At 39.1% G+C, this 24,844-nt stretch overlaps 1 long non-coding RNA gene across 1 annotated transcript; it reads left to right on the top strand.

The window, feature by feature from the left end:
• The first annotated feature begins 328 nt into the window (after positions 1–328).
• Positions 329–2,785, top strand: LOC141581518 (uncharacterized). The gene is made up of 2 exons (XR_012514225.1): positions 329–400; positions 2,628–2,785. It is a non-coding gene; the product is annotated as an uncharacterized LOC141581518 (long non-coding RNA).
• Positions 2,786–24,844: the final 22,059 nt, after the last annotated feature.

The following is a 24,844-nucleotide window of genomic DNA, read 5'->3' as shown; positions in this document are numbered from 1 at the left end:
TGCCTCGCGGGCGACGCGGAAACACCTCAGCAGAACAGAAAGGAGGGAAGATCCAGACACGGCCCACTTAGATATGAAAGAACCTCAGATCCCACGGGACAGGAGCTCCTGGAACACCCGCGCTGGCCGAGCCGGCTCAGGGAGGCGGGCGGCCGACGCTTCACTTCACCTCTGGTGGCCGCAGAAGGCCAAGGACGCTAGTGCGCAGCAGGTCTGCGCACGCGCAACACGGGGGAGACACCGCCCACACGCCAGGCACGCTGTGATTGGCCCCAGCTACCCTGGGACCGACATTCCTACTGGTCCCGGGTGCCGCGCGTGCGTACTTTGGGCGTGCGGGCGAGTGCGTGATGGGAGGAGGCAGCGCTGTCGGTGGGCGTACCTGGCCCGCTCTGCCCTGGTGAGCGCTTTGTCGGTAGCGATCCCCGGGTTTCAACCGCCGGCCTAGCACTGGCCTGAGGGGGACGCGGTCAGAGGCGGGAAGGGCAGCCGGCTTGCTCGCGTGTTTCCCACACCCCTCAGGCTCCGAGGGGCGCTGCGGGGGCTGGCTGCGGGCTCGGCCGGGGGCATCCCGGGAGCGCGTCTCTGGGCTGCGCGTCAGCCTGTCCGGGGTGGAGGCCCCTTCTCCGCCTGCCTCGCCTTTGGCTCTAGACGGTTTCTAGGCCTTGGGAAACTGCACGCGGGGACGTGGAGAACGGGGGAGTGCCGGCCAGGGGCACGCTCCGGGGAACCTCGGACTTTTCGAGCGCCCACCCGGCGGGACGCAGCCCTGAGCCTTGCCCGCCGCTGCTGCGGTGCCGCCCCGGGGCCTGCCGGGGCCCGGGCCTCCGCTGGGAGTCGTGGGAAGGTGGTGCCAGGATGTGGGTCTGTCGCAGGGATGAGGGGGCTGATCTGGGAAGCCCTCGGGATGTGTGTGGCTCCTGGAAAATGACGCACAGGTTAGCTGCAGTAAGGTTTTCAACACCACCTTTCCGCAGTACTGGGTCATGATAACTATACAGCCTTTTACATAGTACTTTTTGGGAGTTATTCATTTTAGCAGATGCTGTGTTGAATGCCCTCTGTTTGCCAGTGCAGTTCTCATCTCTAGAAGTGGAGAGTTGAAGAAAATACATTCAGATACTTTATTTTTTAATGTATGGGTAAACTGATTATATCCTTTGCTTTCTTTAAGGTTTAATTTGCCCTTAGGTGGACAGAGAAGGATAAACTTAATTTTAATTACTACTTGGTCACAGTTTAAAAGCCTCAAGTGTGGTTTGATTTTCAGCTTAGATCTTTCCTTACCTGTCTTTCCTGACACTTCCTCAGATTTAGACAGTGTGAGGATGAAAACTGTATGAATGTGCTTTCCTTTTGATAATCTGAACGTCAACTAAGACAATGTTGGGTGTATTAGACATGTTTTTCGAACTCTTTGAGAGTATAGGCAATTTCTCTTGGGTTCTATGATTAATTTGCTAAGTATTAGGATGAAATCAGTAAACCTGCACTTTTCATTGATTTGCCTTTGATTTTGTTCCTCAAAATAATGGGACAGCAAAAATATGCAATTAGGACTGCTGTTTCAGGCATTGTCCAGTTGCATTTATCAGGTCTTATTATATTCATTCCATGAGGAATCTAAGATCAACTCAGTCAAGCAGATACCCAAGGTTACACGTCAAATAAAGGGCACATTCCCAGATCAAGCCCATGTAATCTAACTCTAGATTCTGACTTCGAACTGCTCTATTTCTGAATTGGAGTTTAATTTGGCTGTTATCCCTAGATTAATAGTGAATATTTTATCTCTCTCGCTCAAGGTAACTGAAGGTAACTCTAATCAGAACGCTAATTTAGCATATCTCCAGTAGAGTAGCTGCAGATTTATCCTACTCTGAAATTTTTACGCTATATCTTACCTGTCTTTCATAAATGAAGGGACGTCTTCCTCTGTATCACATGGGAACATTGTATAATGTGTGAACAGCCAAAGACATTCCAGAGAAAAGATAAATTTTAGCCAAAGGCATTTCAGAGAAAAAATAGATCGATTTCATGTATTTTTATTAAAGCAATTTTATTAAAACATAAATACTGGATTATTTAGGCAAGTTGCAGTTTATGTAGCTTAACCACTAAGCTATGCTTCCTCTTTGTGTGTGTGTGTGTGTGTGTGTGTGTGTGTGTGTGTGTACATGTGTTTTTCCTAAAGGTGTATCCAGGTTTAGTACTTTCAAGATGAGTTAAGTCCTGCACTGTGCCTTGAGAGATGAGGAGAGGGAGTTAGACCCAAAGATAAATTAACAAGTTAACAAGATACAGGTCCTGAAAGTCCTTAGATGCCTGTTAAATAGTTTAGGCTTCACTCTGGGTGAAGTAGGAAGATTTTTGAAAGACTACAGGAAGGACATGATCGTTTGCAAGTTAGCACTATCACAGTGGCTGCAGACTTAAGAGTAGATGAGAAGGATGGGTAGAAAGGTTAGGAAATGCAATTTTCCAAAGAAAAACACGGAAAGAACTGAAGGGGTGATCTTGGAGTTATAGCCAAATAGAGAGTTTAGAGATTTAAGGAGAATTTGGCAAGAGATTTATTGTGAATCCTACATCCTAAAATTTTAATATTTTTTTTTCTTTTCTAGAGATGATAAATAGCCAAAGACGTCAGTGGCACGAACACAGTAAGCATAGTAGGAGCTGAAAAACTAGAAGCAATGAAAATGTCAACTGTTTTGATAAAAAAGTAGCCGTGTCTTCAGAATTTGATCATAAAACCAGAAATTAAAGGATGAGAAAACCATTTTTCTGAAGCTTATACTTTCACATTTTCTAGAGAGCATATTTGTATGGATGGGGGTAGGTAAACACTCAGCAAAATTTTCTTTAAAAAGAAGAAACCATCGTGGTTTGATGTTGCAGCTGCCAACTGCTCCCTTCCTGTGCCTGTGAGCCTCCCCATACTGCCCTGTTGCTTGCAGGCTCCCCTGAGCTGAGAGGCAGTCCCTCACTCCCAGTAGGCATCTCCCTGGGGCCCTCTTTACACCCTGGAGAATTTCACAGGGAGTCTATATCTGTACACACAAAGGCTTCCTGGTCCAGATGTAGATACCAGGGCTGACTGGACATTTAAGTCCTATGGACTTACTCTGCCAAAATTATTTAATAATGTAAACATAATATATAATACTTAAAAAGTATCGCCTTCATAATTTAATAAACTTTGGGGTTATTGCATTTTAGTGCAGATGTACAGTATAAAAGATTATTGTTAATTTTTTTCAAACAGTTATTGTCAAAGCTATTTTGCTCATAATGTTTTTGAAAGTGCTTATAAAGTTCATGTTTTATGAGACTGGAGATGTATATTTTGTAATTTCATTCAGCTATTAATATTCACATTCAATGCTAGTTTTGGCTGATGAGATTGACATTGTCTAATTTCAAGCTTTTTTAATGTGTAATATTTCAGAGCAAGTATGAAATAACTAGTCAAATATATACAAATATGCCTAACAATAGACTTTCTTACCTGATTACTTGAAACAACTAGGTGGGGTGAATCAGATGACTGGATTACAGAAGCAACTAATGCAAAGCAAAATAAAGTCACCTGTGTGAGTGCACAGAGGTAGCTGTGGAACAGGTAGCTATGATAGGCTTTAGTTACACTCTGCTATGATGTGCTGCCTAGTATTTGCATTAACCTGCAAATACTACAAGTTATGAATTGTTTCTATTATTAAAAATAGCCTTGCTTCATTTTTTCCTAAAATGAAGACATATGCAGAGTGTCTATCTTGCTACTATGTTTTAGAATAATATCTTAATGTGTGTAAATGTTTATAAGAAGCTGTCTTTCAAAGAGCTATGTTTGCAAGTAACAGTAACTTTTTAAGGAACTTTTTTATTCAGTCTTTTTTTTTCTGTTACTATTCTAGAATTTCTTAATGTGATGTTCAGAACCCTATTCATTATCTATAATGCTAAGTTTTAGGTAGGTAATGAGAAAACTAATAGCATATGGAAAAGTAATGAATGAGGAGTCAAGATGTGTGTCAATCAATTATAAGTTTGTCAGCCCTTGAATTATGATTTTATTCAGGTGATCATTGTTGAAGGATGTAAGGTAAGAGCAGTGATGCTATATGGTACATAAGACTTAAAGTAATTGAGCTAAGATATTACTTGAACTAAGTGTAGAATAGAAAGGGACATATTTTTAATGCATTTAGTTATTTGTATCAGAATATCTAAATTAAAGATTCGGTGTGGCTGTTTACTGGAAACAAATGGCAGACAATATTTCTTGGAGTCATAAATGACATCATAATGTCTCCAACTCTGTGTAGCTTTTTCCTTCACTTTGTCTTGGCTTAGATTTCCCAGTGTCAGAGAAGGCCTCCCTGGACGTCAGTGACAGTTATTGATTGCTCATGCTATGCTCTCTTCCCATTTCTCAGTCCTCTTAACAGTAGCTGGGGTCATGATACTAGTTCTTTTAGTCACTTCTAGTTCTTCTAGTCATGATACTAGTCACTTCTCCCGGCCTCCATGCACACACACTAAAATGTAAACCCCATGCCTGGCCAACATAAATATTTGTTAAAGTTTCCCAGTTCTGTTTGTGATTTATCAGAAACAAGGAAAGAAATTCTCTGTAAAGTTGATCTGTGCTTTGTCAATTCTCATTTAGGGTACTTGACCCTTTTTTAATGGCTGTGCATTTTTTATGATGATGAATATAAAGTATTTAACAGAAATGTTTTTTATTAAAATCTTTGAGCTTGTGGAATGAATCTAGTAGCCTGTGTGAAAGAAAAATTGCTAGAGAGTCATCTTTCTGCCACGTGTAATCATTACATTTAACTCAAGTTCTCCATGGGAGATCCACGCAGAGATGTGAAAATGGGATATCTCTTCCTTCTTAAAATTTGCTCCAGGTTTTGGCTTCAGGTGCCTCCTGTTTTTTGCCTTCCTTTATCCTTGGGAGTTCCCTCTATTTACTTTCACAAGGACTCTTGATATAAAAGATATTTGTATATCCGGGTGTATGTGAAGGAAGTGAAGGCAAAGGTAGCAGTCATTTCAAGCTAAACATGTTGAGTGGTAAATCGAGCACTTGGTTTTTGTAGAACCTCCTGTGGCCATCTCCACAGTGCCATATTCGAAAGAAATCTTGTGTAAGCACTGGTCTAAGGATCACTGACCGTGAATGATGGATGTGGTGACAGTGCGGCCATTGTAGAGACAGGCAGACCATATATTGGTGACTTTGATTTTAGTTGACAGAGTTTATTTGCTTTTAAGTTTTAAAGCAGTAGAGCAGTGTGAACTTCAAGTCATAAACTTTCATTTAGAAAGTTCAAAATTTAGTTCAAATATAAAATATTCTTAATTTAAATAAAAGCTTAAAACTCACTCTTTTCAGTTGTTTTAAACACAAATGAATCAAGAACATGATTATCAACTGTTATTACATGTTTATATTTCTGTTGTATACTGAAGGGGTTGTTAAAATGAATGCTGCAGGAGGATTTTGGTTGAGAAATTGGGAAGAGGAGGAAGTAGCAGCTGAGACTGAGACAAATGGCTAGTTAGGAAACTCAAGAATATGAAACAGTACAGAACAATATAGTGTTTCAAGAAGAACCTTAAGGGGCAACTGGGTCTATTACTATTGATAGGTCAAGTAGGAGAAGTACTGAGAAGTATCCATAGGATTTGACAACATTCAGGTCATGGGGACTGAGGAGCAATTTTTGTTGAGTAGTAGGCACAAAAACCTAACATGAGTGGTTGTAAGAGGAGTCAAGGAGAATACGAGTTCATGATTGGTAGGAGAATTTGAGTTCAAGACCTACTGGGGCTGGGCATGGTGGCTCACACCTGTAATCCCTGGATTTTGTGAGGCCAAGGAGGGCAGATCACTTGAGTCCAGGAGTCAAGACTAACCTAGGCAATGTGGCAAAACCTGGTCTCTACAAAAAGTACAAAAATCAGCCAGGCGTGTAAGGTAGTCCCAGCTACTTGGGAGGCTGAGATGGGAGTGTCATTTGAGCCCAGCAGGTTGAGCAAGGATGCAGTGAGCCATGATCCTGCCACTGTACTCCAGCCTGGAAGAAAAAGTGAGCCCCTGTATTAAAGAAGAAGAAAGGAAAAAAACACATTGAAAAGTCAAGTAAACAAATCTGCTTAAAGTTAGAGAGCTAGATATGAGAATAATGAAATAAAGCCAGTAGAAGGAAATAGAAAACAGGCAATGACAGAAAAATTTAAAAAAATAATAAACTTAAATCTGTTATTAAAATCACTAATTAAAAAGTGAGGAAAGGCCAGGCATGGTGGCTCAAGCCTGTAATCCCAGCACTTTGGGAGGCCGAGGCGGGTGGATCACGAAGTCAAGAGATCGAGACCATCCTGGTCAACATGGTGAAACCCTGACTCTACTAAAAATACAAAAAAATTAGCTGGGCATGGTGGCGTGTGCCTGTAATCCCAGCTACTCAGGAGGCTGAGGCAGGAGAATTGCCTGAACCCAGGAGGTGGAGGTTGCGGTGAGCCGAGATTGCGCCATTGCACTCCAGCCTGGGTAACAGGAGCGAAACTCCGTCTCAAAAAAAAAAAAAAAAAAGTGAGGAAAAGGCAGAAATAGGCAACATGATCAAAAAGGGGGGCACAACTGTACATACAATAATTTTTAAAGAATCCAAACATGCAGTGCTTTCTATGACCTCTTGTTCCTCAGCATACATTTCTACATCATCATGATGGGTGGAAAATCAGGGTCTAGAGTTACAAAAATAGGAACGTTTGGAACCTCAGAGGGGCATTAGAGCTTAGTGGTTTGAAAGCATAGACTAGTGCCAGACCACATGGGTTTGAAAATGCCCTGACACTTACCAGCTGTGATTTGGTTAGTGCCTCAGTTTCTCATCTTTAAATGAGGATGATGGGAGTCCGTCCTGGCTGCATTATGTGAATAAATAAGTCGCTCTGTGAAGAAGCACTTAGACTAGCTCCTAGCATATAGTGAGCACTCTAGTGTGGGTATTATTGAGTACTAAAAATTTGTTATATAATTATAACTCAATTGGCCGTAATTTATTATTCCCTTTCTTTAAAATGCAGCCAGGATAAATTAGGATCATTAGTGGCAACTTTATTTGGATCCTGAGATATTAGTAAATCCTTTATTTTATCATTTTAAGCATTAGGTGAGCATTCATAAGCTTATTCAAGTTTTTAAGCTAGATCTATCTGGCGCTAATTGAGTAGGAAACCAATACCCCAAGTTACCTGCTGACTGCCCAGTCACTCCCATGTGCCCAGGGCCAGGTGTTTCTAAGTGCCTTCTGTGGTGAGTCATGCAGATTAATCTAGGAAGCCTGTAAGTTGTTCTGTTGGTGCAATTTGGCTTTTAATTACATACATATCAAAGTGGCTTATTACATCAAAACTGAAAACCTAATTTAAGTATGTTTAAAACACTTCAGCTGACATGATAAACTTCCCCCATCTGAAGAGGGGCATTAACTCAATTGCTAATAAAAGTCTTCTATATAAGAAGTCTTCTGTATAAAAGTCTTCTATATATGCTTGTTTTTAAATCTATTTTTCCTTATTTTCATCTATATTGAATACTGACATTTTTCATTTTAAATATTATTGGTTAATACTTAAAGGAAATCCAAACACTGTCTTTGACAACCCTTAGATATTCATGGCCAGAGCTTATGAATCATGGTTTTCTTCCAAGTAGGAAACATTTTGTTGTTAAAATAATTTCTCAGAGAGAGAGAATGCTAACATAGATTACTTTATTTATGTCTAAACAACCTAACTTTAGCATTTATTGTTTTCTGTTTGTGTGTGTGTAATCCATCAGTGTTACCAGAGGCATAGCCAAAGAGGTGAAGATCCAGTTCAGATGCTGTAAAGGGGTACAGCTACTCATGTTTGCTTGATCTGCAGAGGTTAGCACAGCTCCTTATTAAACAAGCTAAACATACCCAGGTGCTAAACACTATGCCACATATTTATGTTGAAAGCAAACAAAAACAGCCCGTGACATCTAGAACTGATCTGACATTCACATTTAGACCTCAATACAAGAGAGTCTAATGTTCATGGCCAGAATCTTGTGTTCTGCCCTTGAGCATGTACAATCTCACAAAATGTCAGAAAAGGGCAGTCTGGAAACATAATAAAATGAGACAATAACAAGGTTACTCTGCAACACAAAGTTCTAAACATTCCTGTCACCAAATGAGTGCCTGCTGCTTTACCATTGTTTATCATGAAGATCGATCTATCTTCATTCTAGTCTGTCTTCCATATGGATAAGATTTATTGAGATATCCAGTTATAAATTCACCCAGAAATCTAGAATTTCTGATACCTTCCAATCTAGAGCAAGCCCTCACTTCCTTAAATGCTCTGCCAGTTCACCCAAACAAAGCCCACTTCCCGTAAGAAGTTCTTTATAACGCTTTCTTATTAAGACACCACTTGGTTCCCTATTCTGTGTCTTCTCACTAATTGCAAGGAGGAATAAACCCAACCTGTCAATAGGGCTGTTTTGGTGGGCTTCAGGTAAAGGGTGTTTATGATGTATATTGTCTATTGAATCCTCAAAGCAATTTCATGCTGTTCTGGTGGGCTTCAGGTAAAGGGTGTTGATAATGTCTATTGTCTATTGAATCCTCAAAGCAATTCCAGACTAAGTTCTGTCAACTGAGAAAAATGACAAGACAAGTCTTAATCATTTCAGGAGATTTATTTGCCAAAGTTAAGAATGTGCTGGGAGACAGGTCTATGCCCTTCTTCGAAGATGATTCTGAGGGCTCCAAATTTAAAGAGTAAAGGGTGGGAAATTGAAAAGTACACAATTTTCATGTAAGAGGAGGGTAGGGAAACATAGTTACTCATGCCTTTAGCTCAGTGAATCTGCTTTTTTTTACATAAGATGAGGTAAACAAATGGGGCAGAGGAAAAATGCAGGGTATCTGCATTTTATATAAGATAAACATAGACAAAAGGGCAGGGCGGCCATCAGATATGCATTTATGTCTGGTGGGCCAGGGTAACTCTACTTGTAAAGATAAGCTGTCAATTAACATTGTCATGGTGAAATTTTAACAGTTCACTAGGAATTTCCCTTGGGCAAAATATGAGGGAGCTTTTCATTTTGTAGCAATCTTATTTAGGAACCAAAAGCGGGAGGTGGATTTGTCTGACCCAGTTCCCAGCTTGACTTTTCCCTTTGGCTAAATGAGTTTAGAGTCCCAAAATTTAATTTCCTTTCACAGTTCTCATTAGTCTCATTTCCAGATAAGGAAGCTGAAATTTAGAAAGCCTAAGTGTCTTGCCCAAGTTCATGTGGATAATAAATGGCACAGACAGGCTTCAAAATTAGGTCTATTGTGCTCTCAATCCTATGCTCATTAAAATGCAAGTTTTTAAAATCACCATAATATTTTATACAGGCAGAAAATAAAACATACATGTAAGTTATGATACATACTCAAATGAAGACACATGAATTTGCTATGCAACCTAGGAAGAGGCAGGAATTTTAGATCTATTGTTGTATCTTTCTTAAGGCCTTTAAAAATCCTATGCTATCTTTTTTATCCTATTCCCCAGAGCAAATCAGTTACCTATGTAGTATGGTTATCATTGCCTTCCCTTTTTTTTTCTTTCTTTTGTAATATTTTGAAGGCATCTCAGATTTACAGAAAAAATGCAGGTATAAACAAATAACTTTTTTTTCTACTTTTTATCTTAACAAATAACTCTAGACCATTTTCAAGTAAGTTTCTAATCTGATCACCCCCAAATATTTAGTATTTTTTACTAACAAGAACATTCTTCTGCATAACTGCAATGCACAATCAAAATCATGAAATACTTGTTGATGCATAATTACCATAAAATCCTTGATCTCCATTCATGTTTTACAAATTGTTCTCATAAAGCTTTTTATGTAAAGTGGAAGGGATCAGTTCAGAATCATACATTAGTTGTCAACTAATCAATCAGCTAACCATCATAGAATCAATATTTAGTTGTCATGTCTCTTCCAGTGCCTGTGATACACATTTTGATCACTTGATTAAGCTAGTGTCCTCCAGATTACTCTGCTGCAAAGTTCTGTTTTTCTTTGTAACAAACAAGCATTTTGTGGAGATGGTCTTTAAAACTATGCATGTAGCATATTCCTCATGAAAGTTCACATTAATTGTTTATATCAGTAGGACTCATTGTGGCTTATTTCATTCGTTGGATTATAATCCATCACTGTCATGTATTTTGATGCTCAAATTCTTCCAGATTTAGCCCACGGGAGACTATTCATATGAGCCTTTGTCTTTCTGATATTTTGCCATCATTCTTTCAGTCCTTCCTCCCTTGATTTTTGGGTCAAAAAGTTCCAGACAGATTTATCTGTATTGTACTTTACCCCTGCTATGTATTTCTCCAAAGAGCCCTTGTTCCTTTTAGTGAAAAGTGATATTTTAAACCAAAATCTGGGATTTTGCTTACAGTTTGCTTACAGTTATTAGGGTGTTCTTGCTTCCAACTAATCTCAATTCACAGAGTGAGGGAATGTAGAAAAACCCTCTTTTTGATGCTCAGGCTCTGATACACCAACCCCATTCATACCAACATCCATCTTATGGCTTCTGACATTCCACATTAGCTGATCATGATCAGGCTTTTGACTTTGCTCAATTTTTGACACTCCTCCTTCCTTTGTGGACATCTTCCCACCCATCTCAAGCTTTGACCCAAGCACGGCTGCTCCTTCTCATGGACATGGTCCTTACACCTCTTGGGCTCTGTCCTTTTATAGCCAGCTTAGATGATTTTTAGGAATGGTCTTACAGTGAGCTAATCTGTGAGAACATGCTTCACTCCACAGCAGTCTTCCATGCTTGTGCATGTAATCGTCACTTAAATTTGTTTTTACTGCTGAGTATATTGCAAGGTATAAGTACATCCAAATTTAAGTATCCATTTTTTGAAAAAGAATATTCAATTTGTTTCCAGTGCACCTCTTTATGGACAACACTTATTCATATGCTCATTTGTATACATGTCTTCAGTATGCATACACATTCCTGCAATATGTTTCTAAGGACAGAATTGCTGGGCAATAAGGTGTACTGATGTTTCATTTACAATACAGGATAGTGGTTCGATTTTAAAAAGCATATTGATACCTGTAGTCACTAAGATCTTTACATGTTCTGATGTTTTGTTTTCCAAACTAATGGTGCTAAAGTATCTAATTGTGGATTTAATTAGCATTACTGGTTACTAAAGTTACTTTGTTGTAAGTTTAAGTGTTTTTTCTCTATATTGTGATAGGAAAATCATTTTTATCTTTTCAAAAATATCTTAGCCAATCTTAGTTCTTCATCTTTCAATGTGCAACAAAATAGTAGCTCATCAAGATTTTTAAAAAACGCTTTTGGGATTTTGATGAGTATTGTATTGAACCAATGATTTTTTTTTAATAGAAATGAAAGCTTACAGCTCCCCATTTATATAGATCTTTCTAAATATCTTTCAGTTCAATTTTACATATTTTTATGTAGGTTCTATACATATTATTATGTATATGCATATATACATTTTATCATGTATATACATATAATTTATAACTAGATATAATGTATCTCCTACAGTTTTAAAATTATATCTTTTGAAAAGTTGCACGTTCAAATTATAATTACTAATGTATATAAATGTGATTGGCTTTTCTGTATTGCTATTGTATATTTATTAAACTTGAGACACTTGCTCGTGGATTCTAATACTTTATATTATTTAGATTTGATCTATAGAAAATCATATTGTCAGCAAATATGAGTTGTTATTTCTTGCTTTCCAATCTTAATGTATACATTTTCTTAATTTTTTTTAAATGTTACAACATTGTTTAGTACCTCTAGTATAACATTGACTGTAAGTGCTAACAGTAATTATGTAAATCTTATTTCTGATTTAAAGGATATTTATAATATTATACTCATCATATTAGTCCATTTTCACAGTGCTTTAAAGAACTGCCAGAGACTGGGTGATTTATAAAGGAAAGAGGTTTAATTGACTCACAGTTCCACAGGGCTGGGGAGGCCTCAGGAAACTTACAATCATGGTGGAAGGGAAGTAAACACATGATTTTTCACAGGGTGGAAGGGGAAGTGCTAAGCAAATAGGGAAAAGTTTCTTACAAGACCACCAGATCTTGTAAGAACTCCCTCACTACCACAAGAACAGCATGGGGGTAACTACCCCTATAATTCAGTTATGTCCCACTGTGTCCCTTCCACAACATGTGGAGATTATGGGAACTACAATTCATGATTAGATTTGGATAGGGACACATCCAAGCCATACATTCCACCCCTGGCCCCTCCCCAGTCTCATATCCTCACATTTCAAAACACAATCATGCATTTCCAACAGTTCTCCCAAGGTCTTAGCTTCTTCCAGCAGTAATCCAAAAGTCCAAGTCCAAAGTCTCATGTGAGACAAGCCAAGTCCCTTCTGCCTATAAGCTTGTAAAGTCAACAGCAAGTTAGTTACCTCCTAGATACAGTGAGAATACAGATATTGGGTAAATACACCCATTTCAAATGACAGAAATTGGCCAAAACAAAGAAGCTACAGGCCACATGCAAGTCCAAAACCCAATAGGGTAGTCCTTAAACCTTAGCTTTCCAAAATGATCTCCTTTGACTTTATATTGCACATCCAGATTACATTGATACAAGAGGGGCTCACACATCCTTGGGCAACTCCACCCTTGTGCCTTTGCAGGGTACAGCTCCCCTCCTGGCTGTTTTCACTGACTGGCCTTGAGTGTCTGCAACTTTTTCGGGTTCACAGCACAAAGTGTTGATGGATCTACCATTATGAAAGTCTGGCCCTCTTCTCACAGCTCTACTAAGCAGTACCCCAGTGGGGACTCTGTGTGTGGCTCCAACCCCACATTTCTCTTTTGTACTACCCTAGCAGAGGTTCTCCATGCCTCACCAGTGCAGCAAACTTCTGCCTGGACATCAAAGCATTTTCATACATCCTCTAAAATCTAGGCAGATGTTCCCAAACCTCAATTATTGACTTCTGTGCACCTGCAGGCCCAACACCACATAAAAGCTGCCAGGACTTGGGGCTTATATCCTCTGAAGCAATGGCCTGAGTTCTACATTGGCTATGTTTAGCCATGGCTGGAGCTGAAACAGGGCATCATGTCTCAAGGCTGCACAAAGCTGGTGGCCCTGGTCCTGGCAGGAGCCTGGGCCCAGCCAACAAAACCAATTTTTTCTTCTAGGCTTCCAGGCCTGTGATGGGAGTGGCTGCCATGAAGTTCTCTGACAGGCCCTGGTGACATTTTGCCCATTGTTTTGATGATTAACATTCAGCTACTCATTACTTATGCAAATTTCTGCATGGGCTTGAATTTCTTATTAGAAAATGAGTGTTTCTTTTCTGTTGCATTGTCAGTATGGAAATCTTCCAAACTTTTATCTTCTACTATCTTTTGAATGCTTTGCCACTTAGAAATTTTTTTCCACCAGATACCCTGAGTCATCTCTCTCAAATTGAATAGTCCAGAGATCTCTAGGTCAGGAGCAAAATGCTGCCAGCTTCTTTGCTAAAGCATAGCAAGAATCACCTTTATTCTAGGTCCCAACAAGTTTCTTATCTCTGTCTGAGACCACCTCAGCCTGGACTTTATTGTTCATGTCACTAGCAACATTTTGTTCAAAATCATTCAACAAGTCTCTAGGAAGTTCCAGACTTTCCCACATCTTCCTGTCTTCTGAACACTTTAAGACTCTAGAAAGTTCCAAACTTTCCCAGATTTTCTTGTCTTCTTCTGAGCCCTCCAAAGTGTTCCAACCTCTAACTGTTACCCAGTTCCAAAGTCACTACCACATTTTTGGGTATCCATATAGCAACACCCCACTCTCTGAGGTATCGATTTACTGTATCAATCTGTTCTTACACTCTTATAAAGAACTGCCAGAAGCTGGAGAAGAGGTTTAGCTGACTCAGAGTTCTACAGGGCTGGAGCAGTCTCAGGAAACTTAAAAATCATGATGAAAGGGATGCAAAGATGTCCTTCTTCACATGGCAGCAAAAAGAAGTGCTGAGCAGAGGAGGAAGTGCCCCATATAAAACCATCAGACCTCATGAGAATTCACTCACCACCATGAGAACAGCATGGGGATAACTGCCCCATGATTTACTTACCTCCCACCCTGTCCCTTCCCTGAAATGTGAGGATAAAGACTACAATCCAAGATGAGATTTGGGTGGGAAATTCCTCAGTTTTGTTATTTTGAGCTTTTAAAAAATACATTGTATTTTTAATGTTCATAACTTTGAGAATGAGATTTACCTGTATATTTTTTCCTATGCTTTTCTTGCCTAACATCAAGCTTATTTATGCCTCATCAGCTGAGCTGGGGAGCACTAACACTTATCTAAATTTTTGGAAGAGTTTATAATATATTTTAATGATTTATACTTTGAAATTGTAGTAGAACTCAGTATAAAACTTATCTCAGTGTGAAAGTCTCTTTATGGAAATCAGGGAGAAAACACTTCTCTGATATGCAGTGTTTCACACATGCTATCACAACTTATTGCTAGAGGAATCAAATGTGTCATCCCGTGTGACTCCATAGGGAGAGAACTCTAGGAAGCTTGCTTCTGGTTTCCTCTGGACTTCACTTCATGTGCCTTTTCTCTCTGCTGATTTTGCTTTGTATGCTTATGCTGTAATAAACTGTAGGCAGGAATATGGCTGTATGCTGAGTACCATGAGTATATTAGCAAGTCATCAAACCTGGAGGTGGTCTTGGTGACCCACGGCACAGTAATATTTTCCTGGAAAATTTTTTTATTTAATCTCTACTTTCTAAATTATTGTCATAAGTGTGTTCATACTGTTTGTATTATAACTTAAAAATAAAAACCATTGTTTCTTCTTAAATTTATATTTTATGTTAAATGTTCATTTGGATTTTTTTTATTAGCCTACATTATTTTGTCCATTTCTTTAGTCTTTTAAACTTCTCTTGGATGTGTTGACTTTGTCTATTGTATCTTTGTTTTCTATTTTATTGTTTTTTAATTTTATCTTTCATTATATTTCATTCTCTTTCGTCTAATTTATTTGATCTGTATATGTAACTCCTGTCTTCTTCTGAGCCCTCCAAACTGTTCCAACCTCTAAGTGTTACCCCATTCCAAAGTCACTTCCACATTTTTGGGTATCTGTATAGCAGCACCCCACTCTCTGAGATATCAATTTACTGTATCAATATGTTCCCACACTCTAGAAAGTTAACTTAATGTGTATGTGTAACTCCTTAGTTATCAGCCTTTTCTAATATTAATATTTAAAACTATATATTCCCTTCCTAGTGCTTATTTTAATATCTCCTACCAATTTTGATTTGTGATTTTTTAATTACTATTAAGTTCTAATTTTTTCTACTACTAAACTAGTCAATTATCAAAATATATAATACATAGGAGGATTACAATTCAAGATGAGATTTGGGTGGGAAACTTCTCAGTTTTATTGTGAGCTTTTAAAATATACACTGTATTTTAATGTTCATAACTTAATGTTCATAGTGCTATATCTCACTATGGTTGACACAGAATTGTTTCAGTGCCACTTCACCAGCTGGAAATCTCGGTGGCAATGGTCCCTCTGCTTGGGCCTTGCTTGGCTTCAGGCTTGCTGCTGGGCTTGCTCTACCTACTCTGCTTGGCAGCCTGCGCTCAGCTCATGCTACTGGCCTGAATTCTATGCTCAGACTGCGGCTGGGCTGGGCATGCTACAGCCTGCTTCCAGTTTGGGCATTGATGTCTGGATGAGAGGAATGTGGTGGCACCTGAAAACTAGGAGATGCCAGCAACCAAGGATCGCCAAGTGGTGTTATGGTTCTTGCCTACAGAGTCCCAAGGATTAAGTCCCCAAGCACTTTTACTGTTCTCTCTCCTTCCCACGGATGAGCAAATGGGGCAGGGTTGGCATGTTACAGATTGTACATGTTACAGTCCACATTTGTTTCTCCCAATTGGTGGGTTCTGGGTTCTGGGTTCTTGTCCTACATCCAAGAAGAATGAGATTACGTGGACACCAGAGGATGAACAAGGTGGAAAAGAGTTTTGTTGAGTGACAAAACATCTCGTCATGAGAGGGGACCTGAAGTGGGTAACCCTTTGTGGGAGAGGAGCCCAAAAAGTGAATAGCCCACATGTGGCTGAGTCTGGGGTAATTACAGACTCAGAATGGGGGAGGAGGTGTCAGGTGATTGGTCCATGGACAGGCCTGAAAGAAGCACCATTTGATTAGCTGAAAGGGATCAAAGAAGTTCTCACTCTGGTCATGGACATTACCCAGACTGCCGGCCCTGTTTTCAGGCTTTCAATTGTCCTTGGTTTGAAGGTTGGGTTTTACCATGTACCCTTCCCTGTCTGCCTAGGAATTTTTCTGCCTTCTGCTGCTCTCAATCTCCCCTCTGAAGAGGAACATCTAACTGACTGTGACTTCTCTTACTGCTTCGTACTGACAGAGGGTATTGTTTTGGTAAAATGCAGTCAGATTTCTCTCAGAGGTTTATCCAAGAGTCCCCAGTAAAAGAGAACCATCATCTTCTCCTGCCAGTTAGAATGGCAATCATTAAAAAATCTGGGACACAGATGCTGGAGAGGATGTGGAGAATTTGGAACACTCATATACAGTTGGTGGGAGTGTAAATTAGTTCAACCATTGTGGAAGATATTGCATATAAAAAAGAGATAGGAGCCATGACAGCCACAAAAGAAAGAAGGAAAATGCCATAGAAAAGACTGGAGGTGTTTGCTGACACCTGAATGGGCTGTCGAGGATTGGGGCTGGTCAAGGCTGATCCAGGAGCATTCGGGTAATGCTGAGGTATAGCCTTGGCCAGATACCTTCAGTTGCCCCAGGACCATATTCTGCTCTCATGTGATGGTGAGACTCCATGAAGGAAGACTACATTGGAACAAAGCCAGCATTCCCTATATTTGGGAGTGGCAGGGGTGGCAGTGGTTTACAAAGTTCTCTCCAACAAGCTTGTTCTCTGCAGCTACACCATTTGGTCTTAACTGACTGAGAAAGAGCCAGTGCTTCATCTGTTTTCAGAAAACAAAAAATCTGAGGACAAGAAGCCTCAGAAATGAAAATAGAAAGTCCACTGTTACCCTTCCACAGATCCCAGATGAGCCCCCCAAAATGACACAGTGTTCTTTCGATGCTGCCTCATCAGCCAGAAATGTCTGCAGTGTTGGCACCCCTGCCCAGGTCTCACTCAGCTTTGGGCTTGCCATTGGGTTCAATCCACCCATTCAGCCTGGTAGGTTGCACTTGGCTTGTGCTACTGGCCTGAATTTCTTGCCCACTGCAGCTCTGTACTCGGCCTGTGGCTGGGCAGGGCATACCACAATATGCTTCTGCCTTGGGAGCCAGTGCCTGGATGAGAAGAATGCAGTGGAACCCAAAAACTCAGAGATGTAAGCAACCACAGAACTGCAAGGGGTGTTATGGCTCTTGCTTGGGAGTCCTGAGGTCTGAGACTCCAAAGAATGTTACAGCTCTTTCTACTTCCTACCACCCACAAAGTGGCAAATCGACGAATGGGGGGCATGTTACAGCTCGTTCCATTATGGGTGGGTTCTGGATTTTGTCCCGCCTCCAAGAAGAATGAGATTAAGTGGATACCAGAGACAGCAAAGCAGAAAAGGGATTTATTCAGTAACAGATCAGCACTTGACACAAACGTGTAGCCGTCTGTGACAGGAACCCAAAAGTGAATAGCCCCACATATATCTGAGTCTGGAGTTCTTATGGGCTTAGAATGGTGCAGTGCAAGCTTATTAGTTTACAGATGGGCCTGGAAAAAGCATTGATTGACTAAAAGTCATGGAGGAAGTTGTCCTTCTGGCCATGGATTCTTTCTGAAACTGGTAGTCTTATTTTCAGGCTTTAAATTGTTTTTGGTTTGAAGGTCAGGTTTCACCGAGAACTTATCCTTGCTTGCCTAGGAGTTTGTCTGCCTCCTGCTACTATCATGGTGTTAGACATTTATACAGCTAAAAAACATATTTAAAAAAAAAAAAGCTCATCATGAATAATCATTAGAGAAATGCAAATCAAAACCACAGTAAGATACCATATTATGCCAGTTAGAATTATGATCATTAGAAATTCAGGAAACAACAGATGCTGGAGAAGACGTGGAGAAATAGGAACAGTTTTACACTGTTGGTGGGAGTGTAAATTACTTCAACCATTGTGGAGAACAGTGTGGAAATTCCTCACAATCTAGAACCAGAAATAGCATTTGGCCCAGTGATCTCATTACTGGAAATTATTCTACATTCTGCTATAAAGACAGATGCACACATATGCTTATTGCAGAACTATTCACAATAGCAAAGACTTGGATCCAACCCAGATGCCCATTAGTGATAGACTGGATAAAGAAAATGTGGCACATATACACCACAGAATACCATGTAGTCATAAGAAAGGATGAGTTCTCGTCTTTTGCAGAGACATGGATGAAGCTGGAAACCATCACTCTCAGCAAACTGACACAAGAACAGAAAACCAAACACTGAATGTTCTCACTTATAAGTGGATGTTGAGCAATGACAACACATAGACATAGGGAGGGAAACGTCACATACTGGGGCTTGTTGGAGGGTGGAGGCCTAGGGGAAGAATAACATTAGGAAAAATACCTAATTAGATGATTAGTTGATGGGTGCAGCAAACCACCACGGCACATTTATACCTATGTAACAAACCTGCACATTCTGCACATGTATCCCAGAACTTAAAGTATAATTTTAAAGAAGATTATTTGAAAATATATGTATTTTGTTCTTAAATTTGAGAAACACTATTGCTGGATACCTAATTCTAAGTTTACTGTTACATTGTCTCAGAGCTTTGAAGGTATCATTTCACATTAATCTGGATCCCACTGATGTAGTTGTGATGGTTACTGCCTTAATAGATGACTCACAGCATGTGGTCTATAGCATGTGCCTCATTCTGCAGTCCATGCTGAAAGGGCAGTGACTGCTGGGGCTCAAGAAGGCAAGCCCTACCACACAAATACCTTTCATATCTCCATTTGCATCATATCCATGACCATCCCATTCACCAAGCAAGTCACATTGTGGAGGAGGATGAGGAATGTGAAAAAGAGTTCATCCCCATCTGCCACCTGGATCCTAGAAACCAGAACATAGATTCCGGTCTTCCCTGGCCAACTGAAGTCCACTTATGGATTCATGAACATGAGGATAAATAAAAATTGTATTAAGCTACTGAAATTGGAGGTGATTTATTACACAGTGTATTGTTCCCATAACTGATTAATACAATGGCAAATTATTAAGGATATTTTATCTAGGGCATAGATACTTTGGTGAGGAATGAGACTTCACAATATCTGCTAGGAACACAGAAACAACTCTGTGATCTTTCTGTTGTCTTATCCTGTTTCCTACAAGGATATATGCTCCTTCATTCAGGTAACAAAAGGACCAGCTAGAAAAGCTTTAACCCAGACATCAAACTATGTAATAAACTGCTTATTAAATAATTTATTATTACAATACAACACATTGTAACAACACAGAACATGAATGTAATGTGTTTCTGAATAGCTGGATGCTACTGTTGGCTTTCTTTTTTTTTTTATTGCATTTTAGGTTTTGGAGTACATGTGAAGGACATGCAAGATTGTTGCATAGGTACACACATGGCAGTGTGGTTTGCTGCCTTCCTTCCCCTCACCTGTATCTGTCATTTCTCCCCATGCTATCTCTTCCCACCTCCCCACCCCCATCCCTCCCTCATTTCCCCCCAATGGACCCCAGTGTGTAGTGCTCCCCTGCCTGTGTCCATGTGTTCTCATTGTTCAACACCCGCCTGTGAGTGAGAACATGTGGTGTTTGATTTTCTGCTCTTGTGTCAGTTTGCTGAGAATGATGGTTTCCAGGTTCATCTATGTCCCTACAAAGGACGTGAACTCATCATTTTTGATGGCTGCATAATATTCCATGGTGTATATGTACCACATTTTCCCTATCCAGTCTATCATTGATGGGCATTTTGGTTGGTTCCAGGTCTTTGCTATTGTAAACAGTGCTGCAACTGTTGGCTTTCTTAACAGCAATCACCCTATGTGCTTAGATACACCAGGCTTCACAGGAGAAGATGGACTGACAAAGGCTTATTTAGAGATGGACACATGGCTGAATTCTTGCCCATGATATAATAAAGATTATTTGTTGAGCCCTTAACATTGCCAGGCATTTGATGGATTAACCCAGTCTTCAAATCAGTTATTTGAGATTGGTTCTAATTTTATCCCATTGCCCTAGGATATTCAGTTGAAATAGCAGGAATAAAATACAAACTTAGGCTACTTTTAGGGTCTTCTCTAGTAATTATGACTCCTTTGGGCCATATTCGTTTATACATTTACCCAACAAACACATTGACATTTATCAAGATTCTGCCTGCCTAATTATTTGTAGTGAAGCTACAGGAGACAATAAAAACACAAGACTTCCATCTTCTTCAAGTGTACATTTTGGTTGGGGAGAAAAAGATTTTACAATAAGATGTGTGTTTATGTGGTTGTGTATTATAAATATGGATAAGAGAAAGAGCCTAAAGTGGTGGGATTTAGGGCTTGTTTTAGAGTTTTCAGGGAAATGGCTCTGAGTAGATACCATCTGAGCAAAGTCTGCATTAGAGTAAGGGAGTAAGATTGTCAAGATCATAAGAGGATTGTTGAGATACTCTGGATTGTATTGAGTGCTTCTGGCAGTGAATATCATTATATAATTATGGAGATTTTTTTTGAATTTTCATTGCCTGGACTACCATCATATAGTCTAATTATCCACCATTTTTATGCAGCTGGCTATAGCACACAGCTCTCCTTAGGTGTGCTGCCAGTGCATGGGGTTTTGAAAGCTTCCACGACTCTTGGCAGGAAAAGTCTGAGGTGTGCTTGGAGCACTCTCCACGCCATTTGATTCAAAATCTGAAACTAATGCTGAAGGAGAAAAAAGTACATTCACACAAATTTTAATGTTCCAGGTCCCCTACTAAACAATTTTTTAAACATAATGTATCATTTATTCCTCACAATTAACCTATGAAGCAGTTGCTACAAAGACCCTCGGGCTGTGGCTATTTCTGCTAATTCTGAGCCAGGGTTCTGATTGTACAGCAGTCCTTTAAAAAAGGGGCAGCTTTCAAAGGACGTTTCTCTTTCACTGCTCATGGGTATTAGCAAAGGCTGGTTTATTTGTGACATGACTATAGTGTAGAATGTGAAACTAAAAAGAGACTTCCTTGAGAGAGATTTTCGTTCTGAAGGGAGAACAATATTTTATTACTTATTTCCATCACTCTTAGAGTAGATGGACAGAAAATGTCTGCCCCCAAAAAATTGTCAACTGAAGGTGCCAAGGTTACAAGAAACACAATGGTAGCAGGAATAAGACCAGGGAAGCATTGCTGTTCAGTTCTTTCTACAGAACATAAGGCTTGGAAAAAGCCATCTTTCCAGCAAACGTTCTTTCTTCTGTTGCTTCTGTGGTCCAGAGGATTCAATTCAGGAAGGATGTTGGCATTTTCTTCATATGCAATGTCTTCTGCATACAGAAGGTTTTTTCTATATTTCCTTAAAACCATATCTTTTTCTTCACCATTCTTTAATTTCTGCCAGTTACTTTCTCAGTGAGTTTTGCAATGTCACACTTGTGTTTATCTTTTGCTTCTCCTAATTTTTTTCCTAAATATTTCTTTCTAATCTATGTTTGCATTATTGTGTATTTTTTTAAATCATCATCATTATCGTCATCATTATTATTTCTAGATTAGACACAAAATTAACATATAAATCTTTGACAGTTAAGAAAAATGTGATTTGATTTAGTTTTGTGTAGTGGAAAGAGTACTTGAAATCACATGATCTCTATTTGAATTCTGATTCTGCAGTGCCCTCACCTTCTGCCACGTTGGATAAGAGCTTTTTATTCATTAGTCTTCAAGTTTCTCATTTGTGAAATGGTAAAAAGAAAGTAAATACTGTCTAGACCCTCTTCCAGCACTACTAACACAAGGACCAGTTTTCTCCCAATATGATGCTTTTTCCCACAGTGATTTAATTCTTCTGTTCATACCCACCTTCTTCCAAAAATTATTTGAGGATATCTATGAAGGATATACAAGAAACCAATTACATGGGTTATTTTTGGTGAAGTAACATCAAGGCTGGGAGACAGGAGTAGAAAAGAAGATTCAAGTCATCTGGATTTTGACCAGATAAACCTGCTTTCAATTCCAACAAATAAACAAAATGTAAAACTGTAATTAAGAGAAGTTATCTGAACAGAATTTTTTAAATTCATTTTGGTCTATTCTGTGATTGTAGTGACTCGAAATAATACTTTACTAAAGCTGTTAGCGTATTAAAAAAATCACTAAAATTTTGCTTTTTCTTTACCATTTTATTAGTAGAAAGAAACACTAATGAAATGAAATAAAATAGCCACAAAAGATAAAAAATTTTAATAACACTTATTGAGACTTTTAGTGCTGGAGACTTGCATTTATGCAATATTTATTGGGTCTATGTTTTATATTTCTAGACAAATCAAGAGCTAAGACTTGCAAGTCTAACATATTTTTGCACACACTTAAGGAAGATGATCCACAAGACCTTTACTCCCCCAGCTGTTATTATAGGCCTCAGACTTTATTAAGGAGTTATACTGCTCTATGTACATTGATAAGGACATTTAAAAACAGTTATTAATTTTTAGAAACATTTAAGATAGAAAATGAAAGAAGTTATGTCCAGTTTGTGAAAAGAATCCAATTAAACACAAACATTTAAAAATTATAAAAATTACTTTGAGTAAATAAACACATTTAAAAACATTTCATGTGTCTTTTAACAAATAATAATTATTTTTTTCAGGTATATTGGAGCAAAGTAGTGTTTTACCACCTGTTCAGAGGAATTAACAGATTGTAGTATAGCATAATACTATCGCTCTGGTCATTACTTATTCTGGCACATAGGCTTGGAAGCATTTTGTTTAAGGTTAATTAATCTGTATTGATTCTTCACAGAGAAGTGAATATTTAAAAATTATTTTAAAATGTACCTTAATTTTTAAAAGAGCATCCTTTGCTATATAATATTTGTTAAATCAAACTAAAATTTGGCCTGATAAAGCCTTCATACTTGCATTCTGTATTAGTTCCTTCTCCTGCTGCTGTAAGGAAATACCAGAGAATGTGTAATTTATAAAGGAAACAGGTTTAATTGAGTCACAGTTTCCCAGGGCTGGGGATGCCTCAGGAAACTTACAATCATGGTGGAAGGGGAAGCAAACACATCCTTCTTTACATGGTGGCAGGATGGAGAAGAATGAGAGCCTAGTGAAAGGGGAGTCCTGGTAAACCCATCAGATCTCTTGAGAACTTACTCACTTTCATAAGACTAAAATGGCAGAAACTTCCTCTATGATTCAATTCCCTTTCACTGAGTCCTTCTCAAAACGTGGGGATTATGGGAACTACAATTCAAGATGAGATTTGGGTGGAGACAGAAAGCCTAACCATATGACATTCTTTAGTAATTGTGTAAAAACTGCAATGTATGCAAACTGAAAATCTAATGTAGGAGTGTGCTTCTATAAAATAGCTGAGTTTCAGCCAAACCCAGCAGACAGACTTCAGCCATTCACAGGCAACCAGCTTATTGTTCAAATAAGACAAACCTGAGCTGTCACTAATACAATTGTTTCTGAAGTTTATTTCCATTTTCTGTATGTCATTTTCCTTTTTCTGTCCATAAGTTTTATCAACCATGCAGCAAACTTGAAGTCTCTCTGAATGTGTTTTGATGCTGGGAGCTGCCTGATTCAAGAATCTTTTTATTTTTTCTTTCTCAATGAGATTCTGTTAGATTGTATTAAATTTAATTTGTTTAAAGGTTTGTTTTGTTTTTGTTTTTGTTTTCCTATTAACAGATGTGGTGTCAAAAGCGAGGATCCAAAGTAAAACTCCAGTGGCCCTCAGGACTACCAAGTGACCAGGAGGCAAGGCATTGCCGAGCCCACTGTGTCTTTGCTCTCTTGTTTGTAACTGGAGGTCATGGAAAAGTTGTCTTGTAGATTCTAAGTTCCACTAATTTGTGTTCTGAGCAATTTTAAAAACAATATTTAGCTGGACTCACTGCAGGATCAGATTGGATTGATAGTTCACTAGATCAGATTTAGTTGAAGGCCTGGAACTTCAGATAGTGACCTTTGTGGTAATGACTTTGTCTCAATCTAAGGAGTTTGGTACTACATTTTCTAGGATTCCAGCTAATTTTAAGTATAAAAATTAGGATTCCAAAACTGTGTGTCATTTTAGAAAGATGGGTTAACTTTACTAAATATAATGTAGAACTAAGATAGCCACAATGGCACAATGAGGAGGTTTTTGTTTCTTTGTTTTTGAGACAAAGTCTTGCTCTGTTGCCCAGGCTGGAGTGCAGTGTTGTGATCTTGGCTCACTGGAACCACTGCCTCCCAGTTTCCAGTGATTCTCCTGCCTCCGCCTCCTGAGTACCTGAGATTACAGAAGCCTACCACTACACCCAACACATTTTTGTATTTTTAGTAGAGACAGAGTTTCACCATGTTGGCCAGGCTGGTGTCAAACTCCTGACCTCAAGTGATCTGGCCACCTAAGCCTCCCAAA

The sequence above is a fragment of the Saimiri boliviensis genome, chromosome 1, assembly GCF_048565385.1.
Source record: "Saimiri boliviensis isolate mSaiBol1 chromosome 1, mSaiBol1.pri, whole genome shotgun sequence".
Lineage (NCBI taxonomy): Eukaryota > Metazoa > Chordata > Mammalia > Primates > Cebidae > Saimiri > Saimiri boliviensis.
Note: the sequence above shows the minus strand (reverse complement) of the source record. Positions and strands in the feature narration are given on the sequence as shown.